The 17,608-nt window shown below is 42.1% G+C and overlaps 1 protein-coding gene across 3 annotated transcripts in view; it reads left to right on the top strand.

Moving 5' to 3' along the window:
- BNC2 (basonuclin zinc finger protein 2) overlaps nucleotides 1-17,608 on the top strand; it is a 703,423-nt gene that overhangs the window by 80,655 nt on the left and 605,160 nt on the right. The window contains exon 1 of one of the 3 annotated variants that reach the window (XM_068234375.1): nucleotides 12,013-12,164. The exons of the other annotated variants lie outside the window; for them this stretch is intronic. The gene's annotated coding sequence lies outside the window, so the exon portion shown is untranslated. Of the gene's footprint in view, nucleotides 1-12,012; nucleotides 12,165-17,608 lie in introns of those variants that run through there. 3 annotated transcript variants of the gene reach the window in all.

The raw sequence follows: 17,608 nt of genomic DNA, 5'->3' as shown, positions 1-17,608 counted from the left end.
CATTCAGTATTACTAATGTCTTCCCAGATGTACTAGCTTTTCATGCAATTTGGACTAATTTGACCCCATACTAGCAACACTGATGACTTTTGATTGTGTGCTGATAAACAAACTGAATAATTATTCAACTTTTTAGTCCAGGTGATATGGTGCCTATGATGTCTTCAAAAAATCATATTTTTATTCTCTAGACCAGTGTTCCCCAACCCTGTCCTCAAGGCCCACCAATAGGGAATGTTTTGTGGAAATCCACAGAGGTAGTTACTAGCTTTGCATGCAATGTGGACTAATTCGACCCCATAATAGCAACACTGATGACTTTTGATTGTGTGCTGATAAACAAACTGAATCATTATTCAACTTTTTAGTCCAGGTGATATGGTGCCTATGATGTCTTAAAAAAATATCATATTTTTATTCTCTAGACCAGTGTTCCCCAACCCTGTCCTCAAGGCCCACCAATAGGGAATGTTTTGTGGAAATCCACAGAGGTAGTTAACCACTTCAACACTGAGGGGTTTACCCCCTGACCACCAGAGCAATTTTCACCTTTCAGCGCTCCTTCCATTCATTTGTCTATAACTTTATCATTACTTATCACAATTAAACGATCTATATCTTGTTTTTTCCACCACTAATTAGGGTTTTCTTTAGGTGGGACATTATGCCAAGAATTATTTTATTCTAAATGTGTTTTAATGGGAAAATAGGAAAATCTGGGAAAAAATTAATTATTTTTCAGTTTTCGGCCATTATAGTTTTTAATTAATGCATGCTACTGTAATTAAAACCCATGAAATGTATTTGCCCTTTTGTCCCGGTTATAAAACTGTTATAAAATTGTCCCTATCACAATGTTTGGCGCCAATATTTTATTTGGAAATAAAGGTGCATTTTCTTCAGTTTTGCGTCCATCCCTAACTACAAGCCCATAGTTTATAAAGTAACAGTGTTGTACCCTCCTGACATAAATATTTAAAAAGTTTAGTCCCTAAGGTAACTATTTATGTATTTTTTTTTATTGTACATTTTTTTATTTTTTTTTAATTACAAAAAAAAATAAATTTGGGAGTGTGGGAGGTAATGAGTTAATTTTTTGTGTAAAAGTAATTTATTTGTATGTGAAAAATGTGCAGGGTGTAGTTTTACTATTTACTAGCGGCGGGCGGCGTGTTTACGAGCGGGAGCGCGGACAGCGGCGGGAGTGCGCAAAGTACGGATTTCTCCGTCCCTGGGGGTTAAAGGATGGAAAAAGGGACGGAGAAATTCGTACGGGCGGGGAGAAAGTGGTTAATTAGCTCTACTGAGACACTAATTACCTCACCTGTGATTGTGTAAGGTTTTCTTCAAAACATGTACTGTTGGTGGGCCTCGAGGACAGGGTTGGAGAACTCTGCTTTAGACCATAGTCTTTTCCACTTTGTCTCAGTCCAACTTAAATGAGCTTGGATCCAGAGAAGGTGAAAGTGTTTTTAGATAATGTTTATTGCCATTTTCTTATTGGTATTATAGTTTTACCTTGCATTTGTGGATGCAGTGACAAACTTTGTTCATAGATAGTAGTTTTGGCACATATTTCTGAGCCCATGCAGATCCAAAACATACTTTTTGTCAAAAAGACAAATGTTACTTCGGGTAAGAATGGCTAACCATAGATAGTTTTCTTTCAGGCTTGCATTGACACTTAGCCATTAAAAGTATACTTTTGTAATTTGTTTAAAAAAGCATGACTTACACCAGTCAACCCCTCGCTGGATGCCATGCAGTGATTTGCGCTGAATGTCTAAAGATCATGGACATCCAACTTTAGCTTTTGGACTTCTCCCTTGTGCACAGAGAATTTTGCTCTGAACAATTTACTGCAGTATACTGTAGATGATGTAATCTCCATTTTCACATCAATGCATTTAAGATTATGAGAACGTTACATTTTTGTGAAACTAAGGATCATTGCAAAATTAAAATAAAAAGTTTGCAATAGTCTGAAATTTCACATTGTGATTTTGCATCGTAATTCAGATTTTTACTGTAAAATTAATATTATGCAAATATCGAGCTCATCACAAGTTGTGAGTTGTTACAACAGATGATGTTGCCTAGCATCAGACTCAAATTAAGTACATATATTTTTTTCATAAAACAATAACATTGTTTTCTACTGTTTTACACACACACACACACACACACACACACACACACACACACACACACACACACACACACACACACACACACACACACACACACACACACACACACACACACACACACACACACACACATATATATATTTATTTGTATTTTGCATTATACATCACATCCCAACTCTTTTGGAAATGAATCTGTAGCAATTTTAGTGCAGTCAGTGTCTCATTACATCATTTCAGAACAGAAGCGCATTAGATATTTCAAATGTGCTGTGATTCCCCTTGGTCTACAGTCCAGCTAAAGCTGCTAAAGTAATTTATTTGGCTTCTCTCATTGAACTATTCTGTCTCCCCCTTGTAGTACTTACACAAATACCATTTGTGTAGATACTGTTGAGACCGGTCACCAAGGCAGCCTGGAATACCTACCCTCAGGAGGGCTTCTAGGGACATTTAAAGGTCACATAGTCAGACCAATATTCACTTGACACGCAATCATTTTTCCTTTTTCTGTTATGGCTGTGCAAGTTATATGCTCTTCTCTGTGACATATTAGGTTTCTAAACATTGCTGTACAATGGCACAAATAATTCAACTTACTGCATGTTGTAGCTCTAACTTCTGCAGCCACCCACATTACAGACAGGATAAATATTATTTTAGATACTCTATTAGACTATTCATATTTTTTTCTGGCATTTAAGCCCAAGGCATTTATACTCTTCTATATCCCCATTACACTTTAGCTGACAACAGCTAAAATGCAGCGAAACGACTAAAAGGACAAAACAAAATAATAATGATAATAATAATACATAGACAAGCAGTACAGCATCACAGAAAACAATGCAAATTTGCCAGGAGTTAAAAACATATGTGAATGTTTATAAAGTTTTGCCACTTTTGTTCACAATTTTTACCAATTAATTTTTTTCACTATATTTATTAAATTCCTCAAATAGTTTTCAGTTTTGCAGTTTTCACAAGTACAGCAAAGGCTGTACCAATCTCATGGCTCCAAAAACGTTATTTTACTGCTGTACTTCTCCCCAGCTTGCACACAAAGAGATGGTCAATGAGCTGTAGAGGTTTCTGGCTTGCATACACATTTAATGCACATCATTTGCAGCTTGGAATTTGTTTAATCAAATTACTTCCTGTTGCTTTTGATTAGCCTAATTCCAAGCTGCATTCACGTTTCAATAAATGGGCATGCAAACTGGAATTGACCATTTCTTCAGGTAATAGAACTAATCTCAATCACTGTGGCACCTGTCACCTGCTTTTGGGTGATTTGGATGCAGAGCTACAACACTGCTCTGTCAGCCCCGAGTGGCCTGTTGATGATATCTTCATTGCCTGTCAGATCTGTCAGACTTTTACTTCCCTAATGCTGGGTACACACCATGCGTTTTCCCGCTCGATCCGCGGGTCGAACGGGATCGATTCGACTATTTCCGACATGCTCGATTCGGGCTTCGATCGTTCCTGCCGTCGATTTTGCATACTTAACATGCAAATCGACGGCAGGAACGATCGAAGCTCGAATCGAGCATGTCAGAAATAGTCTAATCAATCCCGATCGACCCACGGATCGAGCGGGAAAACGCATGGTGTGCACCCAGCATAATACACGTTGACAGCAACAAAGGAAAAAAGTTATTTGAGTGCATCTTACACTGGGACAAGTGTACATCTTATATGTATGTATTTTAAATCTTAAAATGTTTTCGCTACAGTGGTCCTTTAATAAGTCACATCCATGTGTAAAGCCATAAACCTGCTTCCTTAGGTCAATAGTACAGTGCCTTAAGACAAACATAAGAGCTCACTGTCTCTTTTACAAAGTTAATTTGTTCTATGTGAATTTAAACACTGAACTGTCAGCTTTTATATTATTTGTTTCTATATACTGTACTATTGACCCGAGGAAGCTGGTAAAGCCCGCAAAACGCGTGCATCTTTTGTGTCCAATAAATTTTCGTATATCCCACTGCTTGCCAGAGGAAAGATTATTAATTTTAAACAGTTTCGTTTTTAATTTACGGTCCCAGGGTGCCTCCTCCCACCAATCCCATCTGATGATACCCTGTAAATTCATATTTTTGGTCCTTATTTTATCATTTTACTACCATTTGCAACCTTTTCTTACAAACGGTAATAACATGATAAAATAAAGACCAACATATTAATTTACAGGGCAGTCTATAGGAAATGTCAATCACCTATGAGTTTCATTGTCCTTCCTATGTCACATTCATTTTTTTTTCAATTGCCATTTTCAGCAGAATCAATGCCAGTTCTGTTCCACCACAGCCTTGCCATCATTAATTGTCAATTCTATATTCAATCTACCTGGCATTGGTTTTGTGTTTTGTATAGCACTGACTGCTATTAACGTAAACCTGTAACATTATTAGGAGAAAAATTCAGATACTTGCCTCGGTAGGTGAGAAAACGCAGCCCAATTGGCTGTATGCTACTGTGCTGGTGCAAGGCATCCTGCGCCTGTGCAGTGTGTCCGCACTTGGTAATGGACTCTCACCTTACTGACGCTCAAATTCCGGGTGGTGTTAATTACTATTCCCCCTCCGAGTCATAGCAACTTGGAGGGAGAAGTAATTTGGGGTCTGGCTATCGCTGGCACCCAAATACACTGCTGTGCTGTCTATGACGGCGCCCAGGTCAGGCATGGCACACGGAAGAGCACAGGGCGAGATGATCGTCTTGCTTTTTTCTCCTTCAGGTACACCTTAAATGAAGGTTTATTGTGGATAATCAGTTTCAAAAAGATGTGCTTTCCATTCTGAGACTGTAAGTTGGGAGGGTTTTTTTTTCTCTTTCTGTGTTTCAGTTTTGGGGGGACCTTTAAATATATACAAAGCTGCATTTACATCATCAGCTGTGTAGAGGTTTGTGGCTGTAATCGGTGGGAGGTGTTTAAAGGACAACTATCAAAGTCAACACAAATTCTAAATGCCACATATATTTCCAGTAATTACTAGCAAATAGCAATACAAAGGCTTTTTTTCATCTTTTCATTTTTTATATGAAGAAAATGACATTGACAGAGAACAGTTCTCACTGTGAGCATTACTATCCAGCATACAGAAACAATCTTCACTGGCTCTAATACTGTGACTGGAATCTGTTCAGAATGATAGAAAGCAGAATTAAGGTGGCCACACACCATACAATGTTTTAAATATCTGTTCAATTTATGAATTGCAATACATTTTTCTGACTGATTGTAAAATTAAAAAAATATGACCAATGTACCACACACGTATGTTCAATTATTCCCCAATTATGATAAAAATGATTGGAAACTCTGACAAAATTGCTAGGGTATGTATATTAATAAATGGACAATCTAACACACACCATACAATCTTTAGAAAGATTGAAGAAAAATATCTGGCATTCCGGATCGATAAAAATTGAAGAAAACGGGAAATCCGATCGGATTTTTCAGTCGAATGAAAAAAAAGCTTTCGATCGTTTTTATTGAATTAACGTAAAATAGGATTATTTTATTGTATCGTGTGTGGCCACCTTTATAACTTCAAATATGTGTAAATAATCATCAGATGAAGCTATGTGTTCCTGTCTATGTGTCTCTGTCTGACATGCAGTTTAAAGTAAACAGTTTACAGCCAGGTTACAGTTAAGCTCTGCCTCCCCCTTCCCTCCCCCGATGCTGACACAACATTGTTACATAACAGCTGGTAAACAAGGCTTTTTTTCACACAGGCTGTGATGGGAGACTTCTGAAAAGCATTCTAGTGTTAATGGCTAAAAGTCCTATAGGTACATGGGGTTTACAGAAAAACTATTTCTTTGATAGTTGTTCTTTAAAGAGAAGCCAAGGTGGGTTCGTGAAATCATATTAGGACACAGAGGCATATTGTGTGTACTGTGACCAGCCTCTGTATCCTTCTATAGTGCCTCCAGCCGCCCCCCCGTGCTCTGCTGTCCCCACTTATAAAAAGCGCCAGGCTAGCGACACTCAGATTTTCATTAACATAGTATTTACCTTCAGACTCTCAGTCACCGCTGCTCCCTTGGCTCCTGTATAGCGTGGCTCTCTGCCTGTGTCCCTTCCCTCCTGTTTAAGCCTATTGTAGGAAGCTTAGAGGCTGGTCACAGTACAGACAATATACCTCTGTGTCCTAATATGATTTCACGAACACACCTCGGGTTCTCTTTAATTACTTTTGTGTCTCTGGCCTCCGGAAATGTAAATCTGACCATAGCTGTTAGTAAAGCAGGAGAGCATAGCTGTTGGTAAAGCACACATGCTAGTATTCAATGAATAATCAGCAGTATCAAAACAAAAGCTTAGTGAAGGAGTATCAATTACTGCACAATACTGCAATATTGTTTAAAAGTAACGTGACAGAGAAAATACCATCCTAAAAGGTTGCAATACAAACACATTAAAGAGGAACTCTAGTGAAAACAATGTAATGCATACAATTGCTCGGCATGGCCGAGTGGGATACACGCCAAAACTCCCTGGGAAAAATCAGGATTTGACGCACAGCAGCGTTTTAAGGGCAGAAATCACATTTTATTGCTAAATTGGAGGCCTAAAGTGCTTTAAAACATCTTGCATGTGTATACATCAATCAGGGAGTGTAATTAGAGCACTGCTTCACACTGACAGACCAAACTCACTGTGTAACGCACCGCAAACAGCTGTTTGCGTAGTGACGGCCGTGCTGGACTGGTGTGCACCGTGGCCAGAGTGCAGGCGATGGCGGTTTTCAAGCCCATATGGTCAGGCTGAGGTAGCTGAATGACAGAACAACAGTGACTGAGTGTCCAGCTGATCGAATTTGGTCTGTCCACAATGAAGCAGCGACCTTATTATCTTTGGTGTGCCACCCCCCGAGACACTCATATAGCCGGCGGTCATTGCTTCATTGTGATACGCAAGCCCCTTCACCGCGGCAATGTAATGATCACGAAGGGGAATTGACACATGTACATGCCTTTTGTTTTGTTGTTGCCAGAAAAACTAGGCAGGCATGTACACGCACCAGAAAAATTATTATAGCGGCCGCTGCTAGCAGTGGCCTTATAAATTCAGGAATCCGCCTGGAGTCCTGGACCCTGTTGGTGGTGGCGGAGAAGGCAGTCAAGCGGCCTGCAGGCAGAGATGCTGTGTGTGGGGACTGACCTAGTCTTGGGGCGAACAGTAGCCCTCCGGGATCCATGCCTCATTCATTTTGATAAAGGTGAGGTACTGAACACTTTTGTGACTTAGGCGACTTCTCTTCTTAGTGACAATGCCTCCAGCTGTGCTGAAGGTCCTTTCTGACAGGACGCTTGAGGCAGGGCAAGACAGAAGTTGGATGGCAAATTGTGACAGCCCTGGCCACAGGTCAAGCCTGCGCATCCAGTAGTCCAAGGGTTCATCGCTGCTCACAGTGTCTACATCCACACTTAAGGCCAGGTAGTCAGCTACCTGCCGGTCCAGGCGTTGGTGGAGGGTGGATCCGGAAGGGCTAAGGCGAGGCTTTGGACTAAAGAATATCCGCATGTCCGACATCACCATGAGATCGCTGGACCTTCCTATCCTTGCCTGCGTGGACATATGCGGAGGATTACTGGCAGTGGTACCTTTATTCCTTTGTGCTGTGACATCAACCTTAAACGCACTGTAAAGCATAGTTGCCAGCTTGTTCTGCATGTGCTGCATCCTTTCTGCATTCAGGTGAGTTGGTAACATCTCCGCCACTTTGTGCCTATACTGAGGGTCTAGTAGTGTGGCCACCCAGTACAGCTCATTCCCCTCTAGTTTTTTTATACGGGGGTCCCTCAACAGGCTGGACAGCATGAAAGATGCCATCTGCACAAATTCGGATCTAGATGTACTATCCATCTTCTCTTGCTCTTCCTCAGTGTCGTCAGGTAAGTTCTCCTCCTCCCCCCCCAGCCACGAAAAATACCACGGGAACGTTGAGCAGCACAAGCCCCCTGTGACGCCTGCTGCGGTTGTTCTTCTGCCTCCTCCTCCAAAAAAACACCTTCCTCATCATCTGAGTCTGACTCCTCTTCCCCACATGGCTCTTCCTCCTCCTCTTCCCCCCTCTGTGCTGCCGCAGGTGTTGAGGAAACAGCTGGTTCTGATGAGAATTGATCCCACAACTCTTCCTCCTGTACCTGTTCCTCTTCACACTCCTCCACAGCTTGATCCACCACTTTACGCATGGCACGCTCCAGGAAAAAAGCATAGGGGATCAAGTCGCTGATGGCACCTTCACTGCGACTCACCATGTTTGTCACCTCCTCAAATGGCCGCATGAGCCTGCAGGCATTTTGCATGAGTGTCCAGTTCTTAGGCCCGAACATCCCCATCTCCCCAGACTGTGTCCTTCTACTGTAGTTGTAGAGATACTGGGTGATGGCTTTCTCCTGTTGTAGCAGGCGGTCAAACATGACCGGGGTGAATTCCAGTGAGTCGGGCTATCACAAATCAAGCGTCTCACCGGCAAGTTGTATCTCTGCTGAATGTCCGCAAAGCATGCCATGGCCGTGTAAGACCGCCTGAAATGCCCACACAACTTCCTGGCCTGCTTCAGGACGTCCTGTAAGCCTGTGTACTTAGACACAAATCTCTGAATGATGAGATTCAGCACATGTGCCATGCAGGGAACATGTGTCAACTTTCCCAAATTCAAAGCTGAAATTAGATTGCTGCCATTGTCACACACCACGTTGCCGATGTCCAGTTGGTGCGGGGTCAGCCACTGATCCACCTGTTTGTTAAGAGCAGCCAGGAGAGCTGCTCCAGTTTGACTCTCTGCTTTGAGGCAAGACATGTCTAAGATGGCGTGACACCGTCATACCTGGCATGCAGCTAAGGCCCTGAGGAGCTGGGGCTGTGTAGCTGGAGAGGAGATCGCAGCACCAGTAGAGTTGAACTGCCACTCAGCCAAGGAGGAAGAGGAGGACGACAGCGAAGAGGATGTAGCAGGAGGAGAGGAGGTGGCAGCAAGCCTGCCTGCAAGCCGTGGAGGTGTCACAAGTTCCGCTGCACAGCCACGTATACCCTGCTTGCCATCGGTCACCAGGTTGACCCAATGGGCTATGTAAGTAGTGCACCTGCCCTGACCGTGCTTGGCAGACCAGGCATCCGTGGTCAGATGGACCCTTAAACCCAATGCTGTGTGCCAGAGATGACACCACTTTCTATCGGGGGGGATGAAGTGAAAGGTATGCACTGACTTGACTAATACAATGTGCAGTCACACAGGTGCAGTGAAAGGTAGGCAGTGACTGGTATTACAATACAATGTGCAGCTGTCACACAAGTGCAGTTAACAGGTATGCTCGGAGTGGTATATTACACAGCGTGCAGTCACACAGGTACTGTGAACGATTATGCAATGACTGGTATTATAAATGTGCACCTGTCACACACAGACAGGTACCAGACAGGCACAGTGGCACTGCGTGCGCTCACGTAGGTAGGTGGGTGCACAGAACAACAGGTTGGTATATGCAGTGGTGGGTATTACAAATGTGCACCTGTCACACACAGACAGGTACTGGACAAGCACAGTGACACTGCGTGCGCTCACGTAGGTAGGTAGGTGCACTGAAGTGAACAACAGGTAGGTATATGCAGTGATGGGTATTACAATGTGCACCTGTCACACACAGATAGGTACCAGACAGGCACAGTGACACTGCGTGCGCTCACGTAGGTAGGTGGGTGCACTGAAGGGAACAACAGGTTCCCTGCAGTGATAGGTATTACAATGTGCACCTGTCACACACAGACAGGTACCGGACAGGCACAGTGACACTGCGTGCGCTCACGTGGGTAGGTGGGTGCACTGTGAACAACAGGTAGTTATATGCAGTGATGGATATTACAAATCTGCATCTGGCACAGTAGTAATTACCACCAAGGGGCCAAAGGCCAGCTGCGACTGACTGACAGGGCTGTATATAATGCAAGTGGGCCCACAAAAAAAAAATAGATTACAAGAACAAGATTAGCTCTCAAAAGAGCTGTTGAGGGGTGCTTTTTTTAGCAATAAGAATCAGTAAGGAGCAAGCTAACAAGCCTACAAGAGCCTAACTAAGTTTTCCCTATATATCTCTCTGCAGCAGTTTTCCCTTCTCTAATTACTGCAGGCACACGAGTGAGAGAAAAGCCTGACGCTGCCTGCCTTTTATAAGGGGGGGGGGGCTCCAGGATGGATTGTAGCCTGATTGGCTACAATGTGCCTGCTGACTGTGATGTAGAGGGTCAAAGTTGACCCTCATGATGCACTATGGGGGCGAATCGAACTTCCAGTAAAGTTTGCGGTTCTCCGCGATCGTGAACCCCGGAAGTTCGCCGGCGAACCGTTCGGGCCATCTCTAACACACATAAACACACATACTCGTAGTATATTGTATAGGATTTCAGAAAAATGTCAAATGTCAATAAAGAACACATTGCAAAACGCCTAAATTGCTTTTATTTAAATAGTTTACATCAGGTCCCATGACATTTCTTCTAATGTGTCAGTATAATCCCACACCATAAAAATCCAATATAATCTTCATAAGTATAAAGTCAAGTGCTGCAAATATTAAGACAAAGCAGGTGTCTGCATCATGTCTAGCCTGTGCTCAGTATGTAAAGCATTCAAGAAAAATGAAGAAGCCGTACTAGCATCTCTCTTACCAGATGTGACTTTGCAATTATGTTTAATGATATTTTACTTGTACTTCTCCTTTCATTAACATACACTAATATTAATAAGTAAATTACACTTTTGATGAAATGTCACAGTTTTAAGCCAGAGTACCTAACAAGACTACAAAAGACAACAGCTATAAGAAACAGAAGGAGCGCTCTGAAAGACAGGTAATAAGCAGCAATTATTGCCCTATCCAGGACAGGTCTCACCCGGAGGATGTGGGCTGTCACGATGTCCAGCCACAAACAGCGTGTGTCTACTTTAGGGTAGCTGGGGACCAGGCTCTCCGGGTGGTCTTCAGTGGTAGATGGTTCGTGGAAGGCAGGTGGCACAGACCTCAGCTGGCATGGGTGCGGTGTCAAGTGTCACAGTAAAGACGCCAGCTCTCCCCGGCGCAGCAGTACAGTGGGAGAGCGGTGCCTGTGTATCACAGAGTCGCCGCTTCCTCAATGCTGGGGAAGCAGCATTAAATCGCTGCTAGGCAATGCACCGTTATTGCAAAAGAGGGTTAGTGGGGAGCAAAGGGGTATAATAGGGGTAGTTTATTGGGCATAAGATAACACATTTCACACAGGAACACCCTCCATTTCCTCAGATCAATAATCAATAAGATTATTGATCTGAGGAAATGGAGGGTGTTCCTCCGATAGCATGGATGGTCCTGATTGGATAGTGACAGACAGGTTATACCTACTGCACTTATGCAGGAGTGGATCTAACTAACTATGCTGGCCGGCAATCCAGCGCCCCAGCTGTATGTGAGTGAAAGAGTTGAACCTGTTGGTTTGCAGCAAGTCAGACCATGGAGGACTCAGCCCCCTTTTCTCCTGTTTACTAACCTTCCTAGATGGTGAGGAACTATTGTCTCTTGAGTGCATTATGTTTTCATGGATCCAAGTCAAGTCAACTATTTGAATTATATCACCTCTCCAAAATCAATATTAAAGGGAAGCAGAGATGAACGTTTCACACAAAATAAACATATCAGTTGATAGCTTGTAAAGAATAAATGCTCTACCTGATAATTTTGATAATGTTTAGGACTAGTTCATCTCTTCATAGGGGATTCTCAGGGATTTATTTATTTTCAAAAGCACTGAATGGCAGTTGCTCTGTCCAACTGCCAATAAACTGTGTAGCAAGCAGGGAAGCTGGCCAGCACCATTGTTTAAAGCCTTTTTAGGGAATATCTTTATAGAGAATAAAAGCCTTGCTTAGAATCCCCTATGAAGAGATGGACTAGTCCAAAACCTGTCACTTCTGTTAGATTTCTACTACCTACTGTAAGGGACAGCAACATAGGAGAAAAGTAAGTTATGGCTCATTTTACTCTGGAAAAAAACGTACTTTTTATTTGCTCATGTTTGCGCATATTTAAAGTTTAAAAAAATTTTCGCCATAGTGCCCCTTTAATCAAGGCAGTGTGAGTGTATATATGGGTGAGCGGGCATATGTGTGACATCTGGTGAGTAATTACTAAACTAGAGAGTATGCAGTATGCATGTGTGCATTCTATTGTGGACACTGCTGGGCTATTGATATACCTACTGGCTGCAGGCATAATTTACCAAACTTTCAGTGTTTTGATGATGAGGTATTAGCCTAACCATCTGGTTAATCTAAGTTTGTAAGTGTGTTTGTCTATACCATTATGTACAATAAAGTATTTGTATTACCAGTAGTATTGTGACTCATGTGCAATTCAGTATTTGGTTCAGTATAGGAGACCAACCAGCATGTTGGAAAGGGCTATGCATCACATAGAGCAGTCACATAGAAGCTCAGCTGTAAGTAACTGTTAGTGAACATGATGGAAGAGAAATACCAGTAAATAATCTTTAACTCAGGCTAGTTTCTCCAGAAGCAGGAAATTTGGGCACTAGAGAGCTGCGTAAGTATGGATGCCGCTGTAGACGTCCTTACAAATATAATTTTAAGCAGGAAATTTGGGCACCTGCTATAAACAATATTTGTATGGGCACCTGCAGTGGTGCCCAATATTTGCGTTTTGGTGTAAATGGTTATATTTAGCGTATTTTTGTTGCGGGTTTGCAGTGGGGACTGTTAAGGTTAGGCATTGGCAGGGGGATTGCTAAGGATTACACCAGGAGGGGTGGTGGTTAGGGTTAGGCTTTGGCAGGTGGGGTGGTTAGGGTTAGGCAACGGTATCATTTACCCATATTTCATTATCGGTATCATTTACCCATATTTTATTAACATAATTTGCTCTGTAAATTAGTAAAAGATCAGTAAATTTAAGGATATTCTACTATCCAATATTTCGGGGTGACCAAATTTATGGGTGCCATTATTGCATGTATTCAGTTTCTCCTGCCCTGTTGTTATTATTATTATTTATTTATAAAGTGCCAACATATTGGCACACACCGTGGCGCTGAGTAGAAATGATGTGCCCTACCTATCGTGTCATTACCTCTCCCTCTGGATTGTAAGCCTTTGGGCAGGGTCCTCCTCCTTTTGTTTCCTACCTGATAATGCGCCTCCATTACTGTGCACCCATGCTATGCATTTGAGTGAACCTAACTTGCCTAATCTCCATGCTCCCCTCCAGTGACTGACTAAGCATTACCTTGTACTCCTACTGTGCTGCCTGATCTGGTCTTTCTTGTATTGCTGTATGTCACCCCTAAATATTGTCTGCAACCTAAACTAATGTCCAGCGCTGCGTAATATGTTGGCGCTTTATAAATACAATAAATAAATAAATGTGCCAGTGTACGTAATAATAATAAGTACCGTACCATAATAACCAGCTTTAACTTGAATTTTGGTGAACCAAGAGTGTCCGCATAACTGGTGCAATAGTTTATATTTAGTAGAACATGCTGGTATGCTGGTAGCTGTAGTTCCTCTGAATATCTATAAATCTGAACTAGAGCGGTTTCTTATTCTTGTAGGTCATTAGAGTGGCAGGTCAGGGACCCTCTAATCACAAAATTATTGATTCAGAGCTGTAAAAGCTTGGTGTGCTGCCAGAGCTTGCATTTATTGCTGCTTTTTCTGCTACTGAATCCATTTAAGAGATTGGTACTTTGGGGGCTCAGAAGGTTGGGTTGGAGAAGGTTAGTATGAGGGTTCAGTTAGTGTTACAGTCATATATACAATTAGCTAGGGATGTTCATTACATTTAAGCATATTTTTCAGGTGAAGTCACTCTTTATTGACATATTTTCAATCAGAGGTTGATGTTAGGCTGAACCTTAAGAGTTAAAGAGGAATTCTAGGCTCATCGAAAATCCCAAATTTACATTTCTGACCCTATTCTGACAAAGTTCAATTTAAAGCCCTTAGTTCTGGCTTGCTTTTTTTATGCATATGCTTATCAACAAGCCCTTATTTGCTATGCACAGGCAAGGTTTTTTAAATATATATATATATATATTTATTTTTTTTACCAGGCTGGTAGAGTTTGCAAATCCTAGCTCCGGCCTATCACCCACGACTCTAGTGGTAACTCTAGTGGCAGTGACATGCAGGGCCATAGGGGCAACCTGAGTAATTGCCCCAGGACCCCACACCAACTGCTGGGCCCCTCCAAGGCTCTCCCAATTTTATTGTGGGACCCCTGTTTTTAGCAGTGTAGCAACTCACCTGTACTAGCCGGTGCAACCTCCTAGCTCCGTGTGTTTCAGTCTTCATCCGTCTGGCTGCATCTTCACAGTGGCCGGTGGAATATTATTAGTACATAATAGTATGCCACGGACTCTGCAAGGGTCCTGGGCGCCACAAAAAAGTTGGGGGGGGGGTGACCTAGGAGAGGGGAGGTGCCAGCAGCTGGCTCTGGGGCCCCTGGTGGTTGGAGGAGGTGAATGAGGCAGCAAAAAGGTCCTCCTAATGCTCATTTTGGGGTGTCAGGTCGGTCATGGGGCCTCCTCGGTTAATTTTGCCCACAGTCCCTATTGTAGCAGGACTCTGGTGACATGGCCGTGTGCAGGCAATGACATGCTATAAGTGAATAGCCTCAAGCGTGTGGTGCATCACTAGATAAGAAAGAAATATCCATGGTTTCCACACATTTGTTTGGTAAATGTGAGTGAATGCATGCACTGTTTTCCTTTTGATTTCAATGGAGCAGTGTTCGCGGGGTACACAACACATGATAATCCACTATGTGATTTCCAGGCGTTAATGATTACTGTAACATTCATCTGCCATTTAGCTGCTGTGTACATGTATTTACAGTGTACAGGGAAAATGTTCATAAAACATTCCTGGGCCCATATGCAATTAACTTTTTCTGCTGAGTTTTCTCCTAAGTGATGTTTTTAAACTTGCCAATACAATGCATTTTAAATCACCAGCAAGAAAGAAATTATTTAAAATAATTTTGACAGTACTTTTCCACCTACTTTTTGGTACTTTTTTAATTTCAGAGTGTTGAAAAATTATTTTAACCACTTGAGGACCGCAGTGATAAACCCCCCCAAAGACTGAGCCATTGTTCTGGAAAAAGGCCACTGCAGATTTAAGGCCTCGCTGCAGGGCCGCACAAAAGTGATCCCCCCCTTTTCTCCCCACTAACAGAGCTCTCTGTTGGTGGGGTCTGATTGCTCCCCCAGTGTTTATTTTCTTTTTTATAAATATTTTTGTTTTGTTTTTTTAAATAAATGTACCTATTTGTTTGTTTTTTTCCTTAACTCCCTCCCTCCCCCCAGTCAGCCAATGACGGTGATCGGCTGTCATAGGCTTCAGCCTATGAGAGCTGATCGTTCTCCTGTGTCCCGGGGGGGATGGCTGTCCCCAGTACACTGCTGCCTTAGATCGCAGTGCTGTACAGGTATATTAGACAGCGGTTTCGGCATCTAAAAGACTCCGAGCGGCGATCGGGCCACTGGGAGACTGAAGGGGGAGCGGAGCTCCACCTTCCAAGCGGAGATGTGCGCACATCAGCGTGTGCGATCTCCTGCTAGCCCCATAGGAAGCTGTTCACGCCAATCCGCATAGAGCAGTCCTGGGGCTGGCACCGCGTTCACGCCAATTGGCGTGACGTGGTGGGCGAGTAGTTAAACACAAGATGAAAAATGATCTCCTAGGAGAAAACTCAGGTGAAAAAGTAAATAGCATATGGGTTCTGGTGTTTCTTTTCTAAAAAATTAGAAAATATATATATTTTAAAAAAAAATTATGCCACCCTTCAAGCTTTATTACCCTGTTGTCACAAATACGGACTAGTACACTCCAGGGAATTTAGTGAGTGCTAGGGTGGGGCTTCACCTTCTGAGCAATACAAGCCAACACGGTTTATAACATGAGAGGATATCTGCAAAAGGGGGGTTTACACACATGTGAGAGTAGGCACTGAGTGGGTGGAGGAACTTAATATGGAATGTAATATTCCCATTTAGTAAAAAGTTGGCCCCTGTATGGCAAAACATAATTAGGCAAAAGGGATAATTTGTGGCTTTCTGTCTACCGGTATTCAAAATACAGAGATACAATTAAAATACTAATTGTGTTATGTATTCAAGGCCTCCTTTATCGGTTAAATATTTTGGACACTTTCTAGTTCATTTTTAATTATGTGGGGGACTCGTCAGGAGTGCCCCTTCTCACCCCTGCTTTTCATTCTCACCTTACAACTAATTTCTTACTTTCTAAGTGGAAATATCTACATTCATGGAGTAGAAATTGGAGGAATCCATCATAAGAGTTTAATGTTTGCTGACGACACCATTTTATTTACTATTTATTTACTTCATACATTCTTCTACATTCTGCCACCTAGCTTTTTTCTTGTCGTATTATTCTCCTTTAACTTTGATCTCAACTCATCACAACTTGTCCAAACTCACCACAGCCCAATGCTATAATGATCTGGAGCTTCATCAGCGACTCCTTTGAATTTCCTTTTGGGGTGCACTATTGGTTCATTTGTTTGGACAAATAGAAATTCAGTGGAAATTTCAAATAAGCCCCTGGAGCGAAACATACTTTTAAAATTTACCATCTATAATTTCTATTTGTCTGTGTTAAACAATATGCTTGTTTTTTTTCCCTGCACACTGGTTCTCTTTAAGCCACCTGCTATGTAATGCCTATTTGGTTCAGTACCAAATGTTTGTACTATGCCCATAAGATATACAAAACCAATTTGTATTTTACCGTGCTCAGTAAACTGTTAGCTCTTTTGTGACTTAACTCCCCAAACAATGAAAAACAGCCATCTAGTTCCATGTTCATTCGGCAAAAGCGCTGGAAAATTAAATAAATATGTTACTAGGCAGGACTGTGGTATGAAACTGCTTTCTGTCTGCCACTTGGATCACACTTTTCTTTTTGTGTATTTTTCTTTTGATAATCAAACCGTTTTAGCTGGGTGAATTTGAAATGAAACAAACTAGAAAGTGAAACGGCAAACTAGGCCCGTGTTTGCTTAGTCTGCAATAGTTCTCAGAACTACATAACTCTCTCCCAGCTTCCATGAATTGCCATACTTTACACACATCCTTTCTTTGTCAGTGCTTTATTTGTTATCTTAGCCAAGAGACAAAATCATATTTATATTGTGAGGTATTGCTTGCTGTTGCCTAGGCATATGCACGTTCTGTCAAATACAATTACCCTGGTTGCCTAAAATAGATTATTTTTTTTTAAGTATGGATTTTTAAAGTCCTTCAAAAATATTTTATGTATTGGACATCGTTAATGTTTTAGGTATTTTGTTTTTAAAGTTCTAAAAACTCAGCACTTCCTGTCATCAGTGGGTTTAAGTGTAGTCAAGTTTCGGTGGAA

This window comes from Hyperolius riggenbachi, chromosome 1 (assembly GCF_040937935.1).
Source record: "Hyperolius riggenbachi isolate aHypRig1 chromosome 1, aHypRig1.pri, whole genome shotgun sequence".
Lineage (NCBI taxonomy): Eukaryota > Metazoa > Chordata > Amphibia > Anura > Hyperoliidae > Hyperolius > Hyperolius riggenbachi.
Note: the sequence above shows the minus strand (reverse complement) of the source record. Positions and strands in the feature narration are given on the sequence as shown.